At 39.1% G+C, this 27,975-nt stretch overlaps 1 non-coding gene across 1 annotated transcript; it reads right to left on the bottom strand.

Moving 5' to 3' along the window:
• Nucleotides 1–10,527: 10,527 nt before the first annotated feature.
• Nucleotides 10,528–10,635, bottom strand: LOC148544858 (small nucleolar RNA R71). Its single transcript, XR_015901497.1, has one exon. It is a non-coding gene; the product is annotated as a small nucleolar RNA R71 (small nucleolar RNA).
• Nucleotides 10,636–27,975: the final 17,340 nt, after the last annotated feature.

Raw genomic sequence — 27,975 nt, forward strand, 5'->3', positions numbered from 1 at the left:
TCTTCTTTCTTCACATCTCACTGGAAGCTCTTGGTCCAAGTGGTACAAAAAGCTTTCTTCCTTTCTTTCTTTTCTTCTCTTTTTGTTTATGACCAGGAATAGGAATAGAGAACCCTTCTTTGATCTTGATCTTGAATCTAAATGGACTCTGAAGAAAAGCTTACAACAAGCTAGAGCACAACACTCCAAAAGAAACCTTTTAGAAAATTTTGAACAAGAATTAGGAGATATGGCCGAACCTGAAGGTGATGCCAAAAAGGTTCTTGGTGACTTCACCATGCCTACCTCTGACTTTTATTGAAGAAGCATCTTTGTACCTGCCATTGGAGCTAAAAATTTTGAGCTTAAGCCTCAGTTAGTCTCTCTTCTGCAACAGAACTGCAAGTTCCATGGACTTCCAATAGAAGATCCATATCAGTTCTTAGCTGAATTCTTACAGATCTGTGATACTGTAAAGACTAATGGAGTAAATCCTGAAGTCTATAAGCTTATGCTCTTTCCCTTTGCTATAAGAGACAGAGCTAAGATATGGTTAGATTCCCAACCAAAAGAGAGCTTAGACTCTTGGGAAAATCTGGTTAATCCTTTTCTAGCTACATTCTTTCCCCCTCAAAGGATGAGGAAAATTAGAGTGGAAGTTCAAACCTTCAGACAAAGAGAAGGTGAATCCCTCTATGAAGCTTAGGAAAGATACAAGCAACTGATCAGGAGATGTCCTCCTGACATGCTCTCAGAATGGTCTATCATAGAAGTGTTCTATGATGGTCTATCTGAGATGTCCAGAATCTCATTGGACAGCTTTGTAGGTGGATCACTCCACTTGAAGAAAACACCTGCAGAAGCTAGAGAACTCATTGAGATGATTGCAAACAACCAATTCATGTACACTTCCAAAAGAAATCCTATAAACCATGGGATCTCTCAGAAGAAAAGAGTTCATGAAGTTGATACTCTGAATGCCATATTGGCTCAGAACAGGATCTTAACCCAACAGGTCAATATGATCTCCCAGAATCTGACTGGAATGCAAACTACAGCTGGCAGTACCCAAGAAGTATCTCCTGATGTAGATGCTTATGATCCTGATCAACCCACCATGGAGGAGGTGAATTACATAGGAAAACTCTATGGAAACACCTACAATCATTCATGGAGGAACCATGCTAACCTTTCATGGAAGGATCAACAGAAACCTCAGCAGGGTTTTAATAACAATCAAGGTGGAAGGAACCAGAATAGGTTCAATAACAGACCACAATTTTCATCCTCTCAAGGGAATATGGAAACCTCTAAGCAGAGCCTTTCTGACTTAGTAACTTTGGTTTCCAGCCTCTCTAAGACCACTCATAGTTTCATTAATGAAACAAGGTCCTCCATTAGAAACTTGGAGATTCAATTTGGTCAACTGAGCAAGAGGATCCCCGAGACTCCTCCTAAAACTCTTCCTAGTAATAATGAGGTGAATCCAAGAGAAGAGTGCTAGGCCATTGAAGAAATTGGGAAGGCGTTGAACGCCATTGAAGAAGGTTTTACTGGGCGTTCATCGCCCAATCTAGCAGTAAGCCTGGCGCTGAAAGCCAGTGAGGAACCTCTCATTGGGCGTTCAATGCCCATCCTAGCAGCAGAGCTGGTGTTAAATGCCAGCCGGGGAGCAATGGCTGGGCGTTCAACGCCCAAACATGCAAGCATTCTGGCGCTAAACGCCAGTGAGGAACCCCCCACTGGGCGTTCAACGCCCACACACCCAGGAAAGCTGGCGTTGAAAGCCAGCAAGGATACCCCTGTTGGGCGTTCAACGCCCAGAATACTAGAGGGACTGGCGTTTAACGCTAGTAAGGGTGGACAGCAAGGGTGTTCAACGCCCAAAGAGCTATCAGAACTGGCGTTGAACGCAGTAAAAGCAAACCCTTTGAGTGCTTAAATCCCACTCAAGAACCCTCCATCCCTGAACTCAAGGAGTCCCATGCTCATGTAAAAACCATAGAGGTTCCTTTGAATGCACTTCTGTATTGTATGAGTTCAGATGACTACTTATCCTCTGATGAGGATGAAGACTCTAGGGAAGAGCAAGTTGCTCGGTACCTAGGAGCTCTCATGAAGCTGAATGCCAAGCTCTTTGGTACAAAATCTTTGGAGTATGAACCTCCACTGCTTACCAAAGAATTCCATGCTCTGGTTCAGTAGAAGCTACCGCAGAAACTTCCAGATCCTCGATGCTTTCTGATTCCTTGCACCATAGGCACTATGACCTTTGAAAAGGCTCTGTGTGACCTAGGGTCAAGCATCAACCTCATGCCACTCTCTGTAATAGAGAATCTAGGAATTGTTGAGGTACAAGCTGCAAACATCTAACTAGAGATGACAGACAATACAATGAAGAAGCCATATGGCTTAGTAGAGGATGTCTTGGTAAAAGTTGAAAACCACTACATCCTTGCAAACTTCATAGTCTTGGATTTTGGAGAGGATGAGGATGACTCTGTCATCCTTGGAAGACCTTTCCTAGCTACTGCAAAAGCCATGATTAATGTAGCTAAGCAGAAATGGTTTTCCAACTAAGAGAGGACTATATCTTATTCAAGATGTCCAATCCTAATTCTCCCTTTAAAAGAGAGATAATTGTGCAACACCTAGTGTTCCAACCCTCTCTTTTTATGCAGAGCTTTACAGAGTCCCCAGACATTAATTCTGAGTTTGGTGTTAGGCAGCCATCAACAAGCTCTAAGCACAAAGGTACTAAGAAGAAAGTACCTAAAGGCTGGAAGGACAAGAAGGTTCCAACTGAAGGCCTCTCACCTGGCATGAGAGTTGTCTTCACCAATAAACCAGTCTTACCACATACAGTGAGTCGTATCCTGTCTTTAGAGCATGTGGAGCTCATTCATGAGAAGACAGGAAAAAATTTCACCGTAAGGGGCAAAAATCTGAGCTCAAACTCACCTCCGTAAGGAGTTAACTGTCAAGCTAATGACATTCAAGAAGCACTTGTTGAGACGCAACCCAACCTTAATTAATTATTTCTATTTTCTTATTTTGTTTTTCTTTTAGTTAGTTTTAGATTCATGATCATGTGCATAAGTTAGAACAGAGAAAGATTTCTTTAGCAGTGAAAACAGATCACTCTGGATGGAGTGTTATCAAAGTTGAACGCTAACCAGGGAGCTCTGGCTGGGCGTCCAACACCCCAAATGGGCAACATTGCTGGCGTTGAGCGCCAGCTAGGGAGTAGCCCCTGGCCGTTCAAACGCAAGTGCAGAGAGCAGGGAATCTGGATTCCCTAACCTCTCAGGACCAGTGGGTCCCGGAGCATATTTCACCTACCCAACTTATTTTCACACTTCCCCATACACACTTTCCTATAACCCTAAGATAAACCCCAATTTTGTGGTTTATCTTGTACTTAATTTAGGAGATTTTATCAATTTATCTCACATTTATTTAATGAAATAGCATGGTTTTGTAATTCTCCCTAAATTTGTGCTTAAGAGTGAAAACATGCTTTTTAGGCCTTTAAATAGCTAAATTTAATTCACCTTAATTTCATTCGATGTCTTGATATGTTTGTTGAGTGATTTCAGATTCTTAAGGCAAGTATTGGATGGAAGAAGTGAAGAGAATAGCATGCAAAGTGGAGAATTCATGAAGAAATGAGCACTTGGAGAATTCATGGCCACGCGCACGCGTGAGAGGAAATCTTCAAGCCACGCGCACGCTGATGAATCCATATTTGATGATGATTTTTGGTTAAAATTGAATGAATTTCATCATATAAACTTGCACTTATTCCATTAAATAGCATGCGTTTGAACTTTCCTCCGAATTTGTGCTTGATTATGAAAACATGCTCTTTTGTTCCTAATTTGATTAATTTTATTCCATTTACCTCCCATTCGATGCCTTGATGTTGTTTGTGAGTGATTTTAGAGGTATAAAATAGGAATGGCTTGGAGATAATGGAAGAAGAGCATTCAAAGTGGAGGAAGCATGAAGAATCAAAGGAGGAGAGCTCAGCGAAGTGTGCGTACGCACAGACCTGCGTGTGTACACACAGCCATCAGATCAGAGCCACGCATGCATGTGAGCTGCATCGTGCGCGTCGCACGTCCATTCAAGAATTACCTAGTGTACGTGCGCCACGGCCTCCTATGTGTACGCACAGGTAGAGATTTTGGCAGAGTGTGCGTGCGCATACGTCTGTGCGTACGCACAAGTGGCCGCACGTGCCTTGATTAAAATCTCATGTGACTTGCGATTTTGGTGATTTGGAGGCCCATTTCTGAAGTTATTTAGCTCATAAGGAAGGGAAAATGAAGACCATACCATAGCATAACATTAGGGTAGCTTAGGAGGAGTAGTAGGGAGTTTTAGTATAGTTTTTCTTTAAGTTTTTCATCATCTCTATTAGGGTTTATACTAGGGTTTTATATTTAAGTTCCATTTCCAATTTTGATCTTGGATTTTGCTAGCTTCCATTGTAAGTATCTATTTGTTACTACTTTTTATAGCTACATTGTTCTTACTCTTTCTTATATTTCAAGTTATAGTTCAATTTTACTTCTCTTGTGCAATTTCTATTTCTTGTTGATGAATTTGATGATTGATGATTGTTATATACTTTCTTGAGCTTTTATTATTGATTGGGATCATTTGTTACTTTTGTTTTTAAGCTTTTTCTCATTTTTCCCATGTTTAGAGTTTTTGCCCACCAAGTGTTTGACAAAATGTCAATGATGATTTTGGGCTAGTTTTCTATCTCTTGGCTTGGGAAAAGTGAGCAATTGGGTTCCTAGAGTTGGAATGTCCAATATTTAGTGTAAATTCTTGGATTGTTAATTGTTCTTGTTCCCACTAACGCTATGTTGTTGCTAAGGCAATTAGCAAGCAATTTAGGATTTGTGGGTTAAGAACACTTATGCTCATTTAACTTACTCCCCGATGTGAGGATTAATCAAGTGAGATTGATCCATTCTAGTTGTCATAGTTGTGGTTCCAACAAGGAAAGGAGCCTTAGCTTACTCCATGCCAAGATATCTTTTATGCTTTAATTCCTTCGTACACATTTACATTAATTCCTTTTACACCTTACTTGTCTATATTGCATAGTTACTTCATTAATTCCCTTATTAGTTCATTTATCACAATTTTTCATGTTCTTTTATTTCTTTATATGTTTATCTCTTTATTGAAAACCCTATGATCTTCACAACCAAAATTGCACACTCATTGGTCTCAAGTGTCGTTGGGAGATGACCCGAGAATTGAAACTCCCGGAATTGAATTGGTTTTGGATAGTGACATCTTTGAATTCAAACTTTGATTGTGAGCATTATCCATTGGCTTGGACTATACTTGCAACGGAACTCAATTTGTGGAAAATTCTAAGCCGACGGTTTGCCACACGTAAAGTTTTTGGCGCCGTTGCCGGGGACACAATTTAAGTGCAATGAGTGCTATAATTTTGGTTGTTGTGAATATGTGAATAGTGTGAATATTTGGTTCTTTTTTGCTATTAGGCACTAATTTGTAGATATCGTTTCTATTTAGCTAGTCTTAGTAGTTGTTAATTGTTAGGTTGGTTTATATTTATTTGTCTATTCTTGTTTTGCTTTTCATAATTGCATGCTTGTTTTTAGTTTTGCTCCGTCAAATTTTTGGCGTCGTTGCCGGAGAATTGCAATGTGTGCTTATTTTTGGTTATTGTACATATGTTAATACTGTGAATAGTTTGCTCTTTTGTAGGTTTGCTTGTTTGAGTCAGTGGTTAGATTTTGTCTCTTTATTTCTTGTTGCTTTTTGTTTTTGTTTCTCTACTATAAATTCTCATCCCTTTGGCTATGAGTTTAGTTCAAATTATGTTGTAGGAAATGGGAACTACAATGACGACATGCATCAAGGATGGAACAATCAAAGATGGGAGGAGCCTCAAGGAATTGATCAACCTTCATGGCAACAACCTCCACCGGTTTCTTATAGGTATAATCCAACTCCTAATGCATACTAATCTAATGGATGTGGTGACCCTCATTGTGGTTGTCGACCACAATCACCATATACCTATGAACCACCTCCTCAATATAGTTTTGAACCAGTATACTCACAACCCCCCTACCACAAAATATCTCCATATGACCCTAATCCTTATCCACCATACCAACCACCTTATGAGCCATATGAACCATACGTAGAACCACAACAATTTCAACACAATTACTGCCAAGAACCACCTCAATATACACCATCTCCATACCCTTACCAAGATGAACTACCTTCTCATTATGAACCCTTTCTCCCAAACAATGAACCCTTTCTTCCACCATCGCCTCCAATGGATGAAGCTCTTAAAGTCTTCATGCTAGAACAACAAAGAGATATTAGCTCTTATATCCAAAGGCAAGAAGAGAGGCAAAAGGAGCTAAAGAAGCTAGAAGTCATGGTTGCTACCATGGCGAAAGCCATTAACAACACGGCTTCCCACCTAAGCTTATGCATCCCAAGTACTCCCATTGACGAATGTGGAGGATCAACCAAGGAGCATAGTGAGGGAGTGAACTTGAAGCTTCAAGGTGAAGAAGAGGAGTTGAAACAAGAGTCGCAACCAACGGAGGACGTTGAGACAATTGAGCCAGAAGGAATGGTTGAAGATTTAGGAGATGTTAGAAGTCCATGGGAATGTAGAATTAGAGAGCCCTCTCCTAAGAAGCTTGGTGTTGATGTTGAGGAGGGTGTATGATGAGCGGATAATTTATACGCTTTTTGGCATTGTTTTTAGTATGCTTTTAGTATATTTTAGTTAGTTTTTATTATGTTTTTATTAGTTTTTAAATAAAAATCACTCTTATGGACTTTACTATGAGTTTGTGTGTTTTTCTGTGATTTCAGGTATTTTCTGGCTGAAATTGAGAGACCTGAGCAAAAATCTGATTCAGAGACTGAAAAAGGACTACAGATGCTGTTGGATTCTGACCTCCCTACACTCAAAGTGGATTTTATGCAGCTACAAAAGCCCAATTGGTGCGCTCTTGATTGCGTTGGAAAGTAGACATCCTGGGCTTTCCAGAAATATATAATAGTCTATACTTTTCCCAAGATTTGATGGCCCAAATAGGCGTTTCAAGTCAGCTTAAGAATTTTGGCGTTTAACTCCAAAACTGGCACAAAAACTGGAGTTAAACGCCCAAACTGGCACAAAAGCTGGTGTTTAACTCCAAGAAAAGTCTCTACACATGGAAGTTTCAATGCTCAGCCCAAGCACACACCAAGTGGACCCGAAAGAAGATTTATGCATTAATTACTTATTTCTGTAACCCTAGGCTACCAGTCTCTATAAATAGGACCTTTTGATATTGTATTTTCATCTTTGGACACATCTTTGGACGTTTAGTCCCTAGACCTTGGAGGCTGGCCATTCGGCCATGCTTACACCATTATCACTTTTGTATTTTCAATGGTGGAGTTTCTACACACCATAGATTAAGATGTGGAGCTCTGCTGTCCTTCATGAATTAATACAAAGTACTATTGTTTTTCTATTCAACTTAAGTCTATTTCTTCTCCAAGATATTCATTCGCATCCAAGAAGATGATGAATGTGATGGTTATGTGAGACTCATCACCATTCTCACCTATGAATGCGTGACTGACAACCACTTCCGTTCTACATGCAAACAAGCTTGAAAGTGTATCTCTTGGGTTTCTAATCTAAGATTAGAACCTTCGTGGTATAGGCTAGAATTATTGGCGGCCATTCCTGAGATCCGGAATGTCTAAACCTTGTCTGTGGTATTCTGAGTAGGATCTGGGAAGGGATGGCTATGACGAGCTTCAAACTCGCGATTGTTGGGCGTGTGACAGACGCAAAAGGATCAATGGATCCTATTCCAACATGATCGAGAACCGACAGATGATTAGCCGTGCGGTGACAGCGTGCGTAGAATATTTTCACTGAGAGGACGAGAAGTAGCCATTGACAATGGTGATGTCCAACATAAAGCTTGCGATGGAAAAGAGTATGAATGATTGGAAGAAGGCAATAGGAAAACAGAGGTTCAGGAGAAACAAAGCATCTTCATATGCTTATCTGAAATTCCAACCAAAGAATTACATAAGTATCTCTATCTTTATTTTATGTTTTATTTATCTTTTAATTATCAATTCTTCATCACCATCTGAATTAGCCTGACTGAGATTTACAAGGTTACCATAGCTTGCTTCAAGCCGACAGTCTCCGTGGGATCGACCCTTACTCGCGTAAGGTTTATTACTTGGACGACCCAGTGCACTTGCTGGTTAGTTGTGTGGAATTGTGACAAAGTGTGATTCACGTTTGAGAGCTCCAAGTCTTTTGGTGCCATTGTTGATGATTACAATTTTGATCACCAAGTTTTTGGCGCTGTTGCCGGGGATTGTTCGAGTTTGGAAAACTGACGGTTCATCTTGTTGCTTAGATTAGGTACTTTTCTTTTTATTTTTCAGAATTTTTAAGAATGAATTCTAGAGTTTTAAGGTGATGTTCTTATTATCACAAAAGCTGATTGATTCTCATCAATTTAGCTGCTGAATGTAATGTCCTGCTGAAGCTTGGCCAACCATGTCTAATCTTTCTAGACTGAAGCTTTAGACTAACATTGCATGATTCTTGGAATTCTTATTAAAAGTTTTGAATCCCTTTATTTTCTTTTCCATATAAGTTTCAAAAATCACAAAAAAAAAAATTATAAAATCATAAAAATCAAAAATATTTTATGTTTCTTGTTCGAGTCTAGTGTCAATTTTTAAGTTTGGTGTCAATTACATGCCTCTAATTTTCGAAAAATATGCAATATGTTCTTCATTAATCTTCAAGTTGTTCTTGATGATTTCATTGCTCTGATCTTTAAATTCCCTTGTTTTGTGTGTTTAGTTGTTTCTCATATGCATTCTCAATTTGTTAGTGTCTCTTATATGAAAATTTTTAAGTTTGGTGTCCTGCATGCATTATTGGTTTGATTTGAGTTTCCTAAGATTAATTGTATTTTGATTGTTTCTCATCATTGAAAAATTCAAAAAAATTTTCAAAACTATGTCTTTTCAAGTCAATAATACAGAGAATTGAAGATTCAGAACATTCAGCAGAGAAATCAAACAGAAAAAGCTGGGCGTTCAAAACGCCCAGTGAAGAAGGAAAACTGACGTTTAAACGCCAGCCAGGGTATCTGGCTGGGCGTTTAACGCCCAAAAAGGTAGCATTTTGGGCGTTAAACGCCAAATGGATGCCATTCTGGGCGTTTAACGCCAGGATGACACTAGAGGGAAGATTTTATTTTTAATTCAAATTTTTTCCAAATTTTCATAATTTTTCAAAATCAAATCTTTTTCAAATCATATCTTTTCAATCATATCTTTTCAAAATCAATTTCTTTTCAATTTTTTTATTTATTACTATTTTTGAAAATCCTTGCTACAATTAGTGATTTAATTCAAAATTTTCAAGTTGTTACTTGCCTATTAAGACAGGATCAAATTTTAAATTCTAGAATCATATCTTCTAATTTCCTGTTAGTCAAGTAATCAACTTTAATTTTAAAACTTTCTCTTTTTAATTTGATTTTCAATTATATCTTCTCAATCATATCTTTTCAATCACATCTTTTTCAAAATTAATTTTCAATCATATCTTTTTAATTTCTAATTTCAAAATCTTTTTCAAAAATCACTTAATTTCTTTCCCAATCTTAATTTTCGAAAATCTCAATCAAATTTTCAAATTTTTTTTATTATTTCAAAATATTTTTAATTTATTTTCGAAAATTCTTCCCCTCTTCTCACATCCTTCTATTTAAGGGACTAACACTCCTCCTCAAGGTGCAATTCGAACTCTATCCTTCTTTATATGTTTGAATTCCCTTCTATCTACCTCCTCCTTCTATTCTTCTTTTCCTCTGACACCTCAAGGAATCTCTATACTGTGACATAGAGGATTTCCTACTTTCTTGTTCTCTTCTCTTTCATATGAGCAGGAACAAAGATAAAGGCATACTTGTTCAAGCTGATCCTGAACCTGAAAGGACCTTGAAGAGAAAGCTAAGAGAAGCTAAAACACAATTCTCTCTAGAGGGCCTAACAGAGCTTTTCAAAGAAGAAGAAACCATGGCAGCCGAAAACAACAATGCCAACAATGTAAGGAAGGTGCTTGGTGACTTTACTGCACCTACTCCTGACTTCTATGGGAGAAGCATCTCAATCCCTGCCATTGGAGCAAACAACTTTGAGCTTAAGCCTCAATTAGTTTCTCTAATGCAACAGAATTGTAAGTTTCATGGACTTCCATTGGAAGATCCTCATCAGTTCTTAGCTGAATTCTTGCAAATCTGTGACACTGTCAAGACCAATGGGGTTGACCCTGAAGTCTACAGACTCATGCTTTTTCCTTTTGCTGTAAGAGACAGAGCTAGAACATGGTTGGATTCACAACCTAAAGAAAGCCTGAACTCTTAGGAAAAGCTAGTCAATGCCTTCTTGGCAAAGTTCTTTCCACCTCAAAAATTGAGCAAGCTTAGAGTAGAAGTCCAAACCTTCAGACAAAAGGAAGGTGAATCCCTCTATGAAGCTTGGGAAAGATATAAGCAATGGATCAGAAGGTGCCCTTCTGACATGCTTTCAGAATGGAGCATCATAGGTATTTTCTATGATGGTCTGTCTGAACTATCCAAGATGTCATTGGATAGCTCTGCTGGAGGATCTCTTCATCTGAAGAAGACGCCTGCAGAAGCTCAGGAACTCATTAAAATGGTTGCAAATAACCAATTCATGTACACTTCTGAAAGGAATCCTGTGAATAATGGGACAACTCAGAAGAAGGGAGTTCTTGAGATTGATACTCTGAATGCCATATTGGCTCAGAATAAAATATTGACCCAACAAGTCAATATGATTTCTCAGAGTCTGTCTGGAATGCAAGCAGCAACAGGCAAAACTAAGGAAGCTTCCTCTGAAGAAGAAGCTTATGATCCTGAGAACCCAGCAATGGAAGAGGTGAATTACATGGGAGAACCCTATGGAAACACCTATAATCTTTCATGGAGAAATCATCCAAATCTCTCATGGAAGGATCAACAGAGACCTCAACAAGGTTTCAACAACAATAATGGTGGAAGAAACAGGTTTAGCAATAGCAAGCCTTTTCCATCATCTTCTCAGCAATAAATAGAGAATTCTAAGCAGAGCCACTCTGACTTAGCAACCATTGTCTCTGATCTAATCAAAACCACTCAAAGTTTCATGACTGAAACAAGGTCCTCCATTAGAAATTTGGAGGCACAAGTGGGTCAGCTGAGTAAGAAAATTACTGAACTCCCTCCTAGTACTCTCCCAAGCAATACAGAAGAGAATCCAAAGAGAGAATGCAAGGCCATAAACACGTCTCACATGGCCGAACCTGGAGAGGAGGATGAGGCAGTGATCTCCACTGAGAAGACCTCAGTGGACGTCCACTAACCTCCATGGAGTTCCCTAATGAGGAACCATGGGAATCTGAGGCACAGACTGAGACCATAGAGATTCCATTAAATTTACTTTTGCCATTCATGAGCTCTGATGAGTATTCTTCCTCTGAAGAGGATGAAGATGTTACTGAAGAGCAAGTTGCTAAGTACCTTGGAGCAATCATGAAGCTAAATGCCAAGTTGTTTGGTAATGAGACTTGGGAGGATGAACCTCCATTGCTCATCAAAGAACTGGATGACTTGACTAGGTAGAGATTACCTCTGAAGAGACAAGACCCTGGAAAGTTCTCAATACCTTGTACCATAGGCACCATGACCTTTGAGAAGGCTCTGTGTGACCTGGGATCAAGTATAAACCTTATGCCTCTCTCTGTAATGGAGAAGCTAGGGATCATTGAGGTACAAGCTGCAAGAATCTCACTGGAGATGGCAGACAATTCAAAGAAACAGGCTTATGGACTTGTAGAGGATGTCTTGGTAAAGGTTGAAGACCATTACATCCCTGCTGATTTCATAATCTTAGAGACTGGGAAGTGTATGGATGAATCTATCATCCTTGGCAGACCCTTCCTAGCCACAGCAAAAGCTGTGATTGGTGTTGACAGAGGAGAATTGATCATTCAAGTGAATGAAGACTCCCTTGTGTTTAAAGCTTAAGGATATTCCTCTGTAACCATGGAGAGGAAGCATGAAGAGCTTCTCTCAATACAGAGTCAAACAGAGCCCCACAGTCAAACTCTAAGTTTGGTGTTGGGAGGCCACAACCAAACTTTAAGTTTGGTGTTGAACCCCCACATTCAAACTCTATGTTTGGTGTTGGGAGGTTCCAACATTGCTCTGAACATCTGTGAGGCTCCATGAGAGCCCACTATCAAGCTATTGACATTAAAGAAGCGCTTGTTGGGAGGCAACCCAAACTTTAATTTTCTATGTTAAATTTCTATTTTCTTTTGTTATTTTATATTTTCTATAGGTTGATGATCATGTGAAGTCACAAAAACAATTGAAAAAGCAAAAACAAAAGGAAAAATAGAACACCCTGGAGGAGAAACTTACTGGCATTTAAACGCCAGTAAGGGTAGCAGAATGGGCGTTAAACGCCCAGTCTGGCACCATTCTGGGCGTTTAACGCCAGGAATGGGCAAGAAGCTGGCGTTTAACGCCAGGAATGGGCAAGAAGCTGGCGTTAAACGCCAGAAATGGGTAGCAGCCTGGCGTTTAACGCCAGGATTGGCAGCAAGGGGCGTTTTACACGCTACATGGTGCAGGGATGAGAAATCCTTGACACCTCAGGATCTGTGGACCCCACAGAATCCTCACCTACCCCACCTCTCTTTCTCTTCTTCACCCATTCACCAATCACCTCAATACCTCTTCCCCAAAAACTCCTCACCTATCAAATCCCACCCTCTTCTCCATAAACCCTTCACCAATCCACATCCATCCTTCATAAAACCTCACCTACCTCCCCATTCAAATTCAAACCACTTTCCCTCCCAAACCCACCCTATATGGCCGAACCATACCCCCCTTGGCCGAAACACAAAGCCCCATCCATTTCCTCTATTTTTTCTTCTTCTACCCTCTTCTTTCTTCTTTTGCTCGAGGACGAGCAACCTTCTAAGTTTGGTGTGGTAAAAGCTAAAGCTTTTTTGTTTTTCCATAACCATTAATGGCACCAAAGGTCGGAGAAACCTCTAAAAAGAGGAAAGAGAAGGCAAAAGTTTCCACCTCCGAGTCATGGGAGATGGAGAGATTCCTCTCAAGGGTGCATCAAGACCACTTCTATGAAGTTGTGGCCAAGAAGAAGGTGATCTCCGAGGTCCCTTTTAAGCTCAAAATGGGCGAATATCCGGAGATCCGACATGAGATCCGAAGAAGAGGTTGGGAAGTTCTCACCAACCGCATTCAACAAGTCGGAATCTTAATGGTTCAAGAGTTCTATGCCAATGCATGGATCACCAAGAACCATGATCAAAGTGTGAACCCAAATCCTAAGAATTGGCTTACAATGGTCCGGGAGAAATACTTAGATTTTAGTCCAGAAAATGTAAGGTTGGCATTCAACTTGCCCATGATGCAAGGAGATGCACACCCATATACTTGAAGGGTCAACTTTGATAAAAGGTTGGACCAAGTCCTCATGGACATATGTGAAGAGGGCGCTCAATGGAAGAGAGATTCAAGAGGGAAGCTGGTTCAACTAAGAAGGCATGACCTCAAGCCCGTGGCTAGGGGATGGTTGGAGTTCATCCAATGCTCAATCATTTCTATTAGCAACCAGTCTGAAGTTACTATAGACCAGGCTATCATGATTCATAGCATCATGATTAGAGAGGAAGTAGAAGTTCATGAGGTTATATCCTAAGAACTCTACAAGGTGGCGAACAAGTCCTCTACTGTGGCAATGTTAGCCTTCCCTCACCTCATTTGTCACCTCTGCAATTCAGCTGGAATTGACATAGAGGAAGACATCCTCATTGATGAGGACAAGCCCATCACTAAGAAAAGGATGGAGCAAGTGAGAGAACCTCACCAAGAGCATGAGGAAACTCCTCATAATGAAATCCCTGAGATGCCTCAAGGGATGCATTTTCCTCCACAAAACTATTGGGAGCAAATCAACACCTCCCTAGGAGAATTAAGTTCCAACATGGGACAACTAAGGGTGGAGCACCAAGAGTATTCCATCCTCCTCCATGAAATTAGTGAAGACCAAAGAACCATGAGAGAGGAACAGCAAAGGCAAGGAAGAGACATTGAGGAGCTCAAGCACTCCATAAGATCATCAAGAAGAAGAACAAGCCGCCATCATTAAGGTGGACCCGTTCTTTAATTTCCTTGTTCTTTATTTTCTGTTTTTTGAAAATTGTGCTTTATGTTTATTTATGTTTGTGACTTTATTACTGAAGCCAAGGCATCTTAGGCTAGTTTCACTAGCCTTTTTTCTTTTATTTTTAGTTGTTTTATGCATTTTCTTGAGCCTTAAGTAATCATTTGGGCCAAATAGTCATGCTTGTCTTAAATCATTCAACATGAAGATTTTGATGCAAATTCCATGAGTTTTTAGTTATATTACTTGAATGCTATGAATGGAAGATTTCTCATGAAATTTTGCAAGACTTTGATGCAATTGTTTGGATGATTTCAGGGAAGAAGAGGCTAGGCAAGGAAGCAACAAAATCAATAAAGGAAGCTTGAATATCACATGTGGAGTTTAAGTTCCAGTTTAAGCTTAAACTGGAACTTAAACTACCAAACCATATAATGCTGGAATTGAAGTTTAACCTCCAGTTTAACCTTAAACTGGAGGTTAAACGCCAGAAGTGAGAATCTCACCAGGGGAGCATTTCCACGTTTAACCTCCAGTTTAACCTTAAACTGGAGGTTAAACGCCAGAATTGAGAAATGAACCAGGATGGCTTTCCACCATTTCCACGTTTAAGCTTCAGTTTAACCTTAAACTGAAGCTTAAACGTGTTCGACAATTCCACACTCCAGGGTTGCCTTCTTCCATTTCCACGTTTAAGCTTCAGTTTAACCTTAAACTGAAGCTTAAACGTGCTCGAGCTTGTGCCTCCAGGGAGTGCCAGCGTTTAAGCTCCAGTTTAAGCTTAAACTAGAGCTTAAACGTGTTATATGGAACAGCTTGACCATGCCTTCTTCAAACATAAATAACTTGAGCTACAGAACTCCAAATGAGGTGATTCAAAATGCATTGGAAAGAAGACATCTAGAGCTTTCCAAGCATATATGGCATGCATGGTGGATGCTAAAAATTGAGGGAGAAAACAGCCCCGTAATGTGCATAGAAGAGCATAGTACCAACATGCAATCAGGCCAGCTGACCTCTTCACCTTCCATGGAGTATAACTCGAGTTGTAGAACTCCAATTGAGGTGCTTCCAGTTGCGTTAGAAAGCTGACATCCATAGCTTTCCAACGAGGTATAATAGTCTATATTTGGCATCAAATTGGCAAGGTTGACAAGAGAACAAAGTGACGACTCAAGAAAGGGGGGTGCAACGTTTGAGTGTAGTTTAATGGATCATTATCCTTTTTGGATCAATTATGTCACTCTACCCTTCAAGCAAGCAAGGCCCATCAACAACACCAAATCAAGGCCACAAGAATCATCTAGAATAGTTTATTTTCATTTGATTGTAATTTGCTTTGAATTTCATTTTCATTTTGTAATTTAGGGAGCCTATTTAAAGGCCTTAGTTCCTGCATTTGAAACGGAGGGGATGAAAGGGGAATCCAGCCCCTGAGGGGGCATCGGGGAACTTTGGATCATTTTCTTGAGTTTTGTAATTGAATTCAGAGCTATGACTCACTAAACCCCTTTCATTGGGTTAGGGAGCTCTATTGTAATTCAATGAATCAATAATAGTTTATTCTTCTTCTTCAATCTTTTCTCTTGAATTTTGTTAGAAAGCTTCTCGATCTAATTCCATTGGGTAGTTGTCTTGGGAAAGAAACTACCCATAATTGGAATCCTTCGGAACCTTGGGAAAGGAATGGAGGATTCATGCTAGAGAAGCTTTCTCACAGTGAATTGGATTGGGGTTTGGATGGATATTGTGACATGTAATCCTACCAAATTGTGGTTCATGAAACTGTGTGGTATAATCAGTGATCGAGCATCATCTCTTCTTATGAACATTTAAACCAAGGGATTGGGAATTTGTTTATTTTTAGAGAGAATTGGTGAGCCAAGGGATTGGGATCCAATCATATAAGATTGCCAAGCAAAATTCAATGAACGCATTGGTTGAGGAAGAGATAAACATATTTTGATTCGGAGATCTCAATATCTCCTATAACCCAATGAATTCCCCATTTCTGATTTACCACTTTCTCTTTACATTCTGCAATTAAATTCATGCAATCACCCCATCCCTTTTAATTTCAGCAATTTAGCTTCTCGCTCTTTAATTCATGCTATTTTACATTCCGCAATTCTCATCTAAATCTTGATTCCGCTCAACTAGAACATACTTCTAATCCGAATTGCTCACTCAACCAATCCTTGTGGGATTCGACCTCACTCTATTGTGAGTTTTTACTTGACGATAACCGGTGCACTTGCCGGAAGGAATTTTGCCGATCGTGCAATTTCCTAAATCGTAGCATAACAAGTTTATGCGCATCAAGTTTATGGACTCAACCATATGCTACGATTTAGGAAATTGCACGATCGGCAAAATTCCTTCCGGCAAGTGCACCGGTTATCGTCAAGTAAAAACTCACAATAGAGTGAGGTCGAATCCCACAAGGATTGGTTGAGTGAGCAATTCGGATTAGAAGTATGTTCTAGTTGAGCGGAATCAAGATTTAGATGAGAATTGCGGAATGTAAAATAGCATGAATTAAAGAGCGAGAAGCTAAATTGCTGAAATTAAAAGGGATGGGGTGATTGCATGAATTTAATTGCAGAATGAAAAACTGAAAGTGGTAAATCAGAAATGGGGAATTCATTGGGTTATAGGAGATATTGAGATCTCCGAATCAAAACATGTTTATCTCTTCCTCAACCAATGCGTTCATTGAATTTTGCTTGGCAATCTTATATGATTGGATCCCAATCCCTTGGCTCACCAATTCTCTCTAAAAACAAACAAATTCCCAATCCCTTGGTTTAAATGTTCATAAGAAGAGATGATGCTCGATCACTGATTATACCACACAGTTTCATGAACCACAATTTGGTAGGATTACATGTCACAATATCCATCCAAACCCCAATCCAATTCACTGTGAGAAAGCTTCTCTAGCATGAATCCTCCATTCCTTTCCCAAGGTTCCGAAGGATTCCAATTATGGGTAGTTTCTTTCCCAAGACAACTACCCAATGGAATTAGATCGAGAAGCTTTCTAACAAAATTCAAGAGAAAAGATTGAAGAAGAAGAATAAACTATTACTGATTCATTGAATTACAATAGAGCTCCCTAACCCAATGAAAGGGGTTTAGTGAGTCATAGCTCTGAATTCAATTACAAAACTCAAGAAAATGATCCAAAGTTCCCCGATGCCCCCTCAGGGGCTGGATTCCCCTTTCATCCCCTCCGTTTCAAATGCAGGAACTAAGGCCTTTAAATAGGCTCCCTAAATTACAAAATGAAAATGAAATTCAAAGCAAATTACAATCAAATGAAAATAAACTATTCTAGATGATTCTTGTGGCCTTGATTTGGTGTTGTTGATGGGCCTTGCTTGCTTGAAGGGTAGAGTGACATAATTGATCCAAAAAGGATAATGATCCATTAAACTACACTCAAACGTTGCACCCCCCTTTCTTGAGTCGTCACTTTGTTCTCTTGTCAACCTTGCCAATTTGATGCCAAATATAGACTATTATACCTCGTTGGAAAGCTATGGATGTCAGCTTTCTAACGCAACTGGAAGCACCTCAATTGGAGTTCTACAACTCGAGTTATACTCCATGGAAGGTGAAGAGGTCAGCTGGCCTGATTGCATGTTGGTACTATGCTCTTCTATGCACATTACGGGGCTGTTTTCTCCCTCAATTTTTAGCATCCACCATGCATGCCATATATGCTTGGAAAGCTCTAGATGTCTTCTTTCCAATGCATTTTGAATCACCTCATTTGGAGTTCTGTAGCTCAAGTTATTTATGTTTGAAGAAGGCATGGTCAAGCTGTTCCATATAACACGTTTAAGCTCTAGTTTAAGCTTAAACTGGAGCTTAAACGCTGGCACTCCCTGGAGGCACAAGCTCGAGCACGTTTAAGCTTCAGTTTAAGGTTAAACTGAAGCTTAAACGTGGAAATGGAAGAAGGCAACCCTGGAGTGTGGAATTGTCGAACACGTTTAAGCTTCAGTTTAAGGTTAAACTGAAGCTTAAACGTGGAAATGGAGGAAAGCCATCCTGGTTCATTTCTCAATTCTGGCGTTTAACCTCCAGTTTAAGGTTAAACTGGAGGTTAAACGTGGAAATGCTCCCCTGGTGAGATTCTCACTTCTGGCGTTTAACCTCCAGTTTAAGGTTAAACTGGAGGTTAAACTTCAATTCCAGCATTATATGGTTTGGTAGTTTAAGTTCTAGTTTAAGCTTAAACTGGAACTTAAACTCCACATGTGATATTCAAGCTTCCTTTATTGATTTTGTTGCTTCCTTGCCTAGCCTCTTCTTCCCTGAAATCATCCAAACAATTGCATCAAAGTCTTGCAAAATTTCATGAGAAATCTTCCATTCATAGCATTCAAGTAATATAACTAAAAACTCATGGAATTTGCATCAAAATCTTCATGTTGAATGATTTAAGACAAGCATGACTATTTGGCCCAAATGATTACTTAAGGCTCAAGAAAATGCATAAAACAACTAAAAATAAAAGAAAAAAGGCTAGTGAAACTAGCCTAAGATGCCTTGGCATCACAACACCAAACTTAATTCTTGCTTGTCCCCAAGCAAGTTCTGAATTATTGAGAAGAAAGAATGAAACAGAAAGTAAATTCATTAGCCATATCAGTAAGTAATTGACATTGATTAATGGCGTGTTCATGCAGAAAGTTGTTGCAGCATCACTTTATTGTTTCTTAGATAAGAATGTCACTTTTTATGTTTCCACTAAAACACTGCTTATGGCCTCTTGTTATTCACATATCCTTGGCAAGTTTCTTTTCTTTGTTTTTCTTTTTCTTTGAGCTTATTTGCTCCTTGTTGCTCAGTGTCATGTGTTGCTCAAGCCTTTGGCATTTTCTTTTTCTTATTAGTGCACTACACATATCCACTACAGGCATTTTAGTTCACATTTCTTCTTGAGACATTGGTGCCCAGCACCTCTTTGTGTGACTAAATGTTTTGTATTTAGGTTGCTCTTGATAATGGACTTTTGGTTGATAATCCCGGGTTAGTTAACCCAAGTTACCAAGTGTTGAAACACTCCTCAGAACCTATTCATCCAAGCATATCCTTAATACATAAACACCACAGGCATTTGTCTCAGAAGTTCAAACCATTGGTGCCTAGCTTATTTTCTCAATTTTTTTGCTTTTTGGTTGCCCTTTTTCAGTGGCTTTTTCCTCTTCTTTTTCTTTCTTTTTCATGGCCAAAGACATTTATTCATCAAGATCCATAGACAGCATCCTAATTTCCACTAAAAGTGACAATTCTAACTTTATTTCTTAGTGAGCTGACTATTCAATCAAACATGCATACCACCACTTAATCTTATTTGATTTCTTACCAAATGGAATTGAGTTACTTTTGTTCAAACATTTTTTTTATTTTATGGAAACAGAACAAGCATGGCAAGCATTTGTTTAAGAAGATGAAGTTATCCAGACACTTAGACTATCACTTATTTGAAAATTAAACAAACAGACAAACAAAAACTGCAATGACTCAAACTTAAAGCAGGGGTGCATGCAAACTTCAAATATCAGCAATTCAAAGTACAAGCAATTAAGTGACAATACAACCTTTTAGCATCTTCTTTGTTGTTCATCATCCTTCCTAGCCTTGGTGTTCTCTTTGATGATGATGTATATTCCTTCCATGAGATTGATTGTCTTCCTGCAAAGCTATTAGAAGTTGCTTGTTCCCCAAGCACTTTGAGAATTGGTTAGCATGCATGGATGTTTGTAGGCCTCTGAACTTAGATTGGTGTGTGAACACGAAACTTAGTTCCTTGCCATATGCAGCAATTGGGATCATATGCAGAAAACCTCATGTGCTTTTATTAAGAAAATAACTATGAACTAGAAAAAGAAACTATGAACTAGAAATTAAACTATTGTTTAAGTAGTTTTCCTGATTGGTTGGGGCTAGTGACTAGTCATGCTGAGGTAGAAATGTGCTTTTAATGAAGTTTTTGGTGGAACACCAAACTTAGAATCTCACATTCACCCTTGAATTGTTTTGGTGTGCAACACCAAACTTAGCTCCTTGCAATACAGATAAATCTACTTAACTCTTTTATTGAAATAACTAGAAAAGAAAAACTACCTTTGGTTGGGTTGCCTCCCAACAAGCGCTTCTTTAACGTCATTAGCTTGACATGCTGTTCCTGACTTTCTTCCTCTTCCTCCAGTTTGTTAAGAGGAATGACTTCAAGTGGATAAAGGAGCTAGTTAGTGCCCCTTGTTGTGAATGCTTCTTTCCAGCAAGCTTTCCCTTGTGATTGGCTTGAGTGAACTTGCTTGTCGGCTCAGGAGTTGGATTGTTCTTCGACCTTCTCTTCTTCATGGATATGGTCCTTTGTTTCTCGGTCACAATCCTCATTTTGGTGCTTGTTTCTACTGCCTTCACATCCTTGATCTCAGAACTTGGTTGTTGTTGGACATTTGGAGTATCCTGTTCATCAAAAGCTTCTTGAATTTGTGGTTCAATGAACCCTTCCTCTTTGCAACTCTCTGTTTCATTGGAGTGTGATCTCCCTTGATTGACTTTCTCCCTTTCTTGTTCTTCTGATTCCTCCCTTGGGTTTGCCATGGTATCACTAGAAGAATTGTGGGTAGGGATTTGCTTTGATAGATATCCAATTTGTGCTTCTAGCTTTTGAATGGCAGCACCTTGATTTTGTAAGTTGGATATCACTTCTTCCTTAAAGCCTTTCAAATCGGCCACATCTCTGCCCATAGTTGCAATCATTCCTTCTATCCTGTTTAATTGATCTTGAAATTGTTGGTTCGGATTGGGTTGATGAGGTTGATTATCTTGGCTGTGATATGGTGGCTGGGAGTATGTGTTTTGTGTGGGCTGATAGAGTCTTTGGTTGGAGTGTTGGTAGTGGTATGACTCTTGTGTGTAGTGGAATGAGTCTTGTGGATAGTGAAATGAATTGTATGAATTTGAGAAGGAATTTTGTGCTGAGAAATGCTCAAGTGATGAAGAATTTGGATATGTAAAACTAGGAGGTGAGGTTGGATAATTCAGAGGTGATGGCTCTTGATGAATGGGGTGTGAATAAGTGAAATCTCTTTGGTTTTGATCTTCCCAGCCACAACTTGAGTAGTGATCAAATTCACCAAAACATGGACCATTTTGTGGCTCTGGAAAGTACCCCGTTTCCTGTTCCTGATACTCCCACCCACCATGAGCATAATAACATGAATCATTCTGTGGTGGTGGAGAGTTTCTCATGAATTTTGATTGACCAAAAGATGATGGATACTCCTTTCTTTTTTGCAATGTGCTCAGTCTCAAACAATACTCATCCAAAGATAGTGGAAATTCCATAGTGAGGCAATATCACAAACAGCTAGTGGTTAGTATGCTAACAAGTGAATAAGCAAAGAAAACAAATTAAAATTTGCAGAAATTAGCAGTAATAAACTGAAACAAAAACTATTAACAAAAGAAAAGAAAAATTGCTCAATCTAGTTAACTTCCAATTGGAGAATTGTCAATCGAAAACCAATCCCCGGCAACGGCGCCATAAACTTGATGCGCATAAACTTGTTATGCTACGATTTAGGAAATTGCACGATCGGCAAAATTCCTTCCGGCAAGTGCACCGGTTATCGTCAAGTAAAAACTCACAATAGAGTGAGGTCGAATCCCACAAGGATTGGTTGAGTGAGCAATTCGGATTAGAAGTATGTTCTAGTTGAGCGGAATCAAGATTTAGATGAGAATTGCGGAATGTAAAATAGCATGAATTAAAGAGCGAGAAGCTAAATTGCTGAAATTAAAAGGGATGGGGTGATTGCATGAATTTAATTGCAGAATGAAAAACTGAAAGTGGTAAATCAGAAATGGGGAATTCATTGGGTTATAGGAGATATTGAGATCTCCGAATCAAAACATGTTTATCTCTTCCTCAACCAATGCGTTCATTGAATTTTGCTTGGCAATCTTATATGATTGGATCCCAATCCCTTGGCTCACCAATTCTCTCTAAAAACAAACAAATTCCCAATCCCTTGGTTTAAATGTTCATAAGAAGAGATGATGCTCGATCACTGATTATACCACACAGTTTCATGAACCACAATTTGGTAGGATTACATGTCACAATATCCATCCAAACCCCAATCCAATTCACTGTGAGAAAGCTTCTCTAGCATGAATCCTCCATTCCTTTCCCAAGGTTCCGAAGGATTCCAATTATGGGTAGTTTCTTTCCCAAGACAACTACCCAATGGAATTAGATCGAGAAGCTTTCTAACAAAATTCAAGAGAAAAGATTGAAGAAGAAGAATAAACTATTACTGATTCATTGAATTACAATAGAGCTCCCTAACCCAATGAAAGGGGTTTAGTGAGTCATAGCTCTGAATTCAATTACAAAACTCAAGAAAATGATCCAAAGTTCCCCGATGCCCCCTCAGGGGCTGGATTCCCCTTTCATCCCCTCCGTTTCAAATGCAGGAACTAAGGCCTTTAAATAGGCTCCCTAAATTACAAAATGAAAATGAAATTCAAAGCAAATTACAATCAAATGAAAATAAACTATTCTAGATGATTCTTGTGGCCTTGATTTGGTGTTGTTGATGGGCCTTGCTTGCTTGAAGGGTAGAGTGACATAATTGATCCAAAAAGGATAATGATCCATTAAACTACACTCAAACGTTGCACCCCCCTTTCTTGAGTCGTCACTTTGTTCTCTTGTCAACCTTGCCAATTTGATGCCAAATATAGACTATTATACCTCGTTGGAAAGCTATGGATGTCAGCTTTCTAACGCAACTGGAAGCACCTCAATTGGAGTTCTAAAACTCGAGTTATACTCCATGGAAGGTGAAGAGGTCAGCTGGCCTGATTGCATGTTGGTACTATGCTCTTCTATGCACATTACGGGGCTGTTTTCTCCCTCAATTTTTAGCATCCACCATGCATGCCATATATGCTTGGAAAGCTCTAGATGTCTTCTTTCCAATGCATTTTGAATCACCTCATTTGGAGTTCTGTAGCTCAAGTTATTTATGTTTGAAGAAGGCATGGTCAAGCTGTTCCATATAACACGTTTAAGCTCTAGTTTAAGCTTAAACTGGAGCTTAAACGCTGGCACTCCCTGGAGGCACAAGCTCGAGCACGTTTAAGCTTCAGTTTAAGGTGAAACTGAAGCTTAAACGTGGAAATGGAAGAAGGCAACCCTGGAGTGTGGAATTGTCGAACACGTTTAAGCTTCAGTTTAAGGTTAAACTGAAGCTTAAACGTGGAAATGGAGGAAAGCCATCCTGGTTCATTTCTCAATTCTGGCGTTTAACCTCCAGTTTAAGGTTAAACTGGAGGTTAAACGTGGAAATGCTCCCCTGGTGAGATTCTCACTTCTGGCGTTTAACCTCCAGTTTAAGGTTAAACTGGAGGTTAAACTTCAATTCCAGCATTATATGGTTTGGTAGTTTAAGTTCCAGTTTAAGCTTAAACTGGAACTTAAACTCCACATGTGATATTCAAGCTTCCTTTATTGATTTTGTTGCTTCCTTGCCTAGCCTCTTCTTCCCTGAAATCATCCAAACAATTGCATCAAAGTCTTGCAAAATTTCATGAGAAATCTTCCATTCATAGCATTCAAGTAATATAACTAAAAACTCATGGAATTTGCATCAAAATCTTCATGTTGAATGATTTAAGACAAGCATGACTATTTGGCCCAAATGATTACTTAAGGCTCAAGAAAATGCATAAAACAACTAAAAATAAAAGAAAAAAGGCTAGTGAAACTAGCCTAAGATGCCTTGGCATCAATTACATAATCATTAGTGTCTCAGTGTCTATGCCTTAAAGCTATGAAAATGAATCCATCACCTTTCTTAAATGAAAAATGTTTTTAATTGAAAAAGAAAAAGAAGTGCATGAATTTCAAATTTTAAATTAGTTTAATTATTTTGATGTGGTGGCAATACTATTGTTTTTCTGAATGAATGCTTGAATAGTGCATATTTTTGAATTTGTTGTTTAAAGAATGTTAAAATTGTTGGCTTTTGAAAGAATGATGGGTAAAGGAGAAATGTTATCTGATGATCTGAAAAATCATAAAATTGATTCTTGAAGCAAGAAAAAGCAGTGAAAAGCTTGCAGAAAAAAAAAGAGAGAAAAGAAAAAGAAAGAAAAAGAAAAGCAAGCAGAAAAAGCCAATATCCCTTTAAACCAAAAGGCAAGGGTGATAAAAAGGATCCAAGGCTTTGAGCATCAGTGGATAGGAGGGCCCACAGGAATAAAATCCTGGCCTAAGCGGCTAAACCAAGCTGTCCCTAACCATGTGCTTGTGGCGTGAAGGTGTCAAGTGAAAACTTGAGACTGAGCGGTTAAAGTCGTGGTCCAAAAGCAAAAAGAGTGTGCTTAAGAGCTCTGGACACCTCTAATTGGGTACTCTAGCAAAGCTAAGTCACAATCTGAAAAGGTTCACCCAGTTATGTGTCTGTGGCATTTATGTATCCGGTGGTAATACTGGAAAACAAAATGCTTAGGGTCACGGCCAAGACTCATAAAGTAGCTGTGTTCAAGAATCAACATACTTAACTAGGAGAATCAATAACACTATCTGGATTCTGAGTTCCTATAGAAGCCAATCATTCTGAACTTCAAGGGATAAAGTGAGATGCCAAAACTGTTCAGAAGCAAAAAACTAAAAGCCCCGCTCATCTAATTAATACTGATCTTCATAGATGTTTTTGGAATTAATTGTACATTCTATTCTTTTTATCCTATATGATCTTCAGTTGCTTGGAGACAAGCAACAATTTAAGTTTGGTGTTGTGATGAGCGGATAATTTATACGCTTTTTGGCATTATTTTTAGTATATTTTTAGTATATTTTAGTTAGTTTTTATTAGTTTTTAAATAAAAATCACTCTTCTGGACTTTACTATGAGTTTGTGTATTTTTTTGTGATTTCAGGTATTTTCTGGCTGAAATTGAGGGACCTGAGCAAAAATCTGATTCAGAGGCTTAAAAAGGACTGCAGATGCTGTTGGATTCTGAACTCCCTGCACTCAAAGTATATTTTATAGAGCTATAGAAGCCCAATTGGTGCGCTCTCAATTGCGTTGGAAAGTAGACATCCTGGGCTTTCCAGAAATATATAATAGTCTATACTTTGCCCAAGATTTGATGGCCCAAACAGGCGTTCCAAATCAGCTCAAGAATTCTGGCGTTTAACTCCAAAACTGGCACAAAAACTGGAGTTAAACGCCCAAACTGGCACAAAAGCTGGCGTTTAACTCCAAGAAAAGTCTCTACACATGGAAGCTTTAATGCTCAGTCCAAGCACACACCAAGTGGGCCCGGAAGAAGATTTATGCATTAATTACTCATTTTTGTAACCCTAGGCTACTAGTTCTCTATAAATAGGACCTTTTGATATTGTATTTTCATCTTTGGACACATCTTTGGATGTTTAGTCCCTAGACCTTGGAGGCTGGCCATTCGGCCATGCTTACACCATTATCACTTTTGTATTTTCAACGGTGGAGTTTCTACACACCATAGATTAAGGTGTGGAGCTCTGCTGTTCTTCATGAATTAATACAAAGTACTATTGTTTTTCTATTCAACTCAAGTCTATTTCTTCTCCAAGATATTCATTCGCACCCAAGAACATGATGAATGTGATGATTATGTGACACTCATCACCATTCTCACCTATGAACGCGTGACTGACAACCACTTCCGTTCTATATGCAAACAAGCTTGAATGTGTATCTCTTGGGTTTCTAATCTAAGATTAGAACCTTCGTGGTATAGGCTAGAATTATTGGCGGCCATTCCTGAGATCCGGAACGTCTAAACCTTGTCTGTGGTATTCTGAGTAGGATCTGGGAAGGGATGGCTATGACGAGCTTCAAACTCGCGATTGTTGGGCGTGTGACAGACGCAAAAGGATCAATGGATCCTATTCCAACATGATCGAGAACCGACAGATGATTAGCCGTGCGGTGACAGCGTGCGTAGAATATTTTCACTGAGAGGACGAGAAGTAGCCATTGACAATGGTGATGCCCAACATAAAGCTTGCGATGGAAAGGAGTATGAATGATTGGAAGAAGGCAATAGGAAAGCAGAGGTTCAGGAGAAACAAAGCATCTTCATATGCTTATCTGAAATTCCAACCAAAGAATTACATAAGTATCTCTATCTTTATTTTATGTTTTATTTATCTTTTAATTATCAATTCTTCATCACCATCTGAATTAGCCTGACTGAGATTTACAAGGTAACCATAGCTTGCTTCAAGCCGACAGTCTCCATGGGATCGACCCTTACTCGCATAAGGTTTATTACTTGGACGACCCAGTGCACTTGCTGGTTAGTTGTGCGGAATTTTGACAAAGTGTGATTCACGTTTGAGAGCTCCAAGTCCTTTGGCGCCATTGTTGATGATCAAAATTTTGTACACCAATGTACAACCTCCAAGGCATATCATAGTTAGAGATCTTGAAGAGGTTGATCAATAGATGGATTCAATCATTGATGAATTCCTATCTACAATTGAATCCTCTCCCATTGGACTTGACATAGAGATTAAAGAAGAAGATACACAACCTCCCATACCCTTGGTAAGAAATGAAGAAGAGATTGAATTGGAAGGAAGCTACCAAAAGGAAGAGGTTAAAATTGAAGAAGTTTGTAAAGAGGTGGAGGTAGCCAAAGAAGAGCATAAGAAAGTAGACCTTGCATTGTCAAAGTATGGGGAGGTCCCCCTTCCTAAGTCACCATCATCCTTTACACCATTCAAGTGGGTAAATCTCTTATCTCTAAGCTTTATTATCCCACTTGAATATGGTTTTCTTGAGACGGATGGTCAACTTAGAGCTCTTTGTGGCTTTAAGAGCAAAAGCGAGATGGTTAGTGGTTGGAAACATCACTCTAGGTTCATGATGGTTTCATGTTCAAATTTTGATAGCAATGGTTGGTGTAGAACCAAAATGGATGGGTTTAGGAGGATTTTTGAGTGCCTAAATGAGAATTCCAAAGCTAAACCACCCGGAGGAAATTACCATGATGAACTTGAAGACAGGTATGAAAATAAAGTGTGGGATCCCGTATCACACAAAGAAGATCACTTTTAGGAGCTCATGGTTTGTAAAGAACTCCATCAAAGCTTGATGCAAATGACTTGGAATGATGGAGCTTATTGGAAGTCCAAGCATTGGTGGATGTTCAAGGATAGATTCAAGCACAAGCCACCTTGATGGGAGCTCCCCATAAGTCTAACTTAAGGATAATAAATAAAAGTGCTAGGTGGGAGACACCCCATCATGGTAACATCTTTTCATTTTTTTCTTTTTGTAAATATTGGTAAAATAGGTTTAATTTCGTGTTTTGTTTAGCTATTTGAGTTTAATTGGTAGTCTAGTATGTTAAATAAGGTTTTATGGTGTTTTGGTAGCAGTTTGGAGGTTTGGAATGCTTGGTTTGGTGCAAGAACTTGGAAGAATTTTGAAAAACAGAGCACCATACCATGCATACGCGTAACCCACGCGTACGCGTGACCCCCAAGTTTTCGACCACCCATGCATTCGCATGACATCCAAATTTTTCAGGGCCAGTGCCAAAACCAGAGAGTTGCGCGTGTAATAT

This window comes from Arachis ipaensis, chromosome B9, assembly GCF_059453495.1.
Source record: "Arachis ipaensis isolate K30076 ecotype BB chromosome B9, ASM5945349v1, whole genome shotgun sequence".
NCBI lineage: Eukaryota > Viridiplantae > Streptophyta > Magnoliopsida > Fabales > Fabaceae > Arachis > Arachis ipaensis.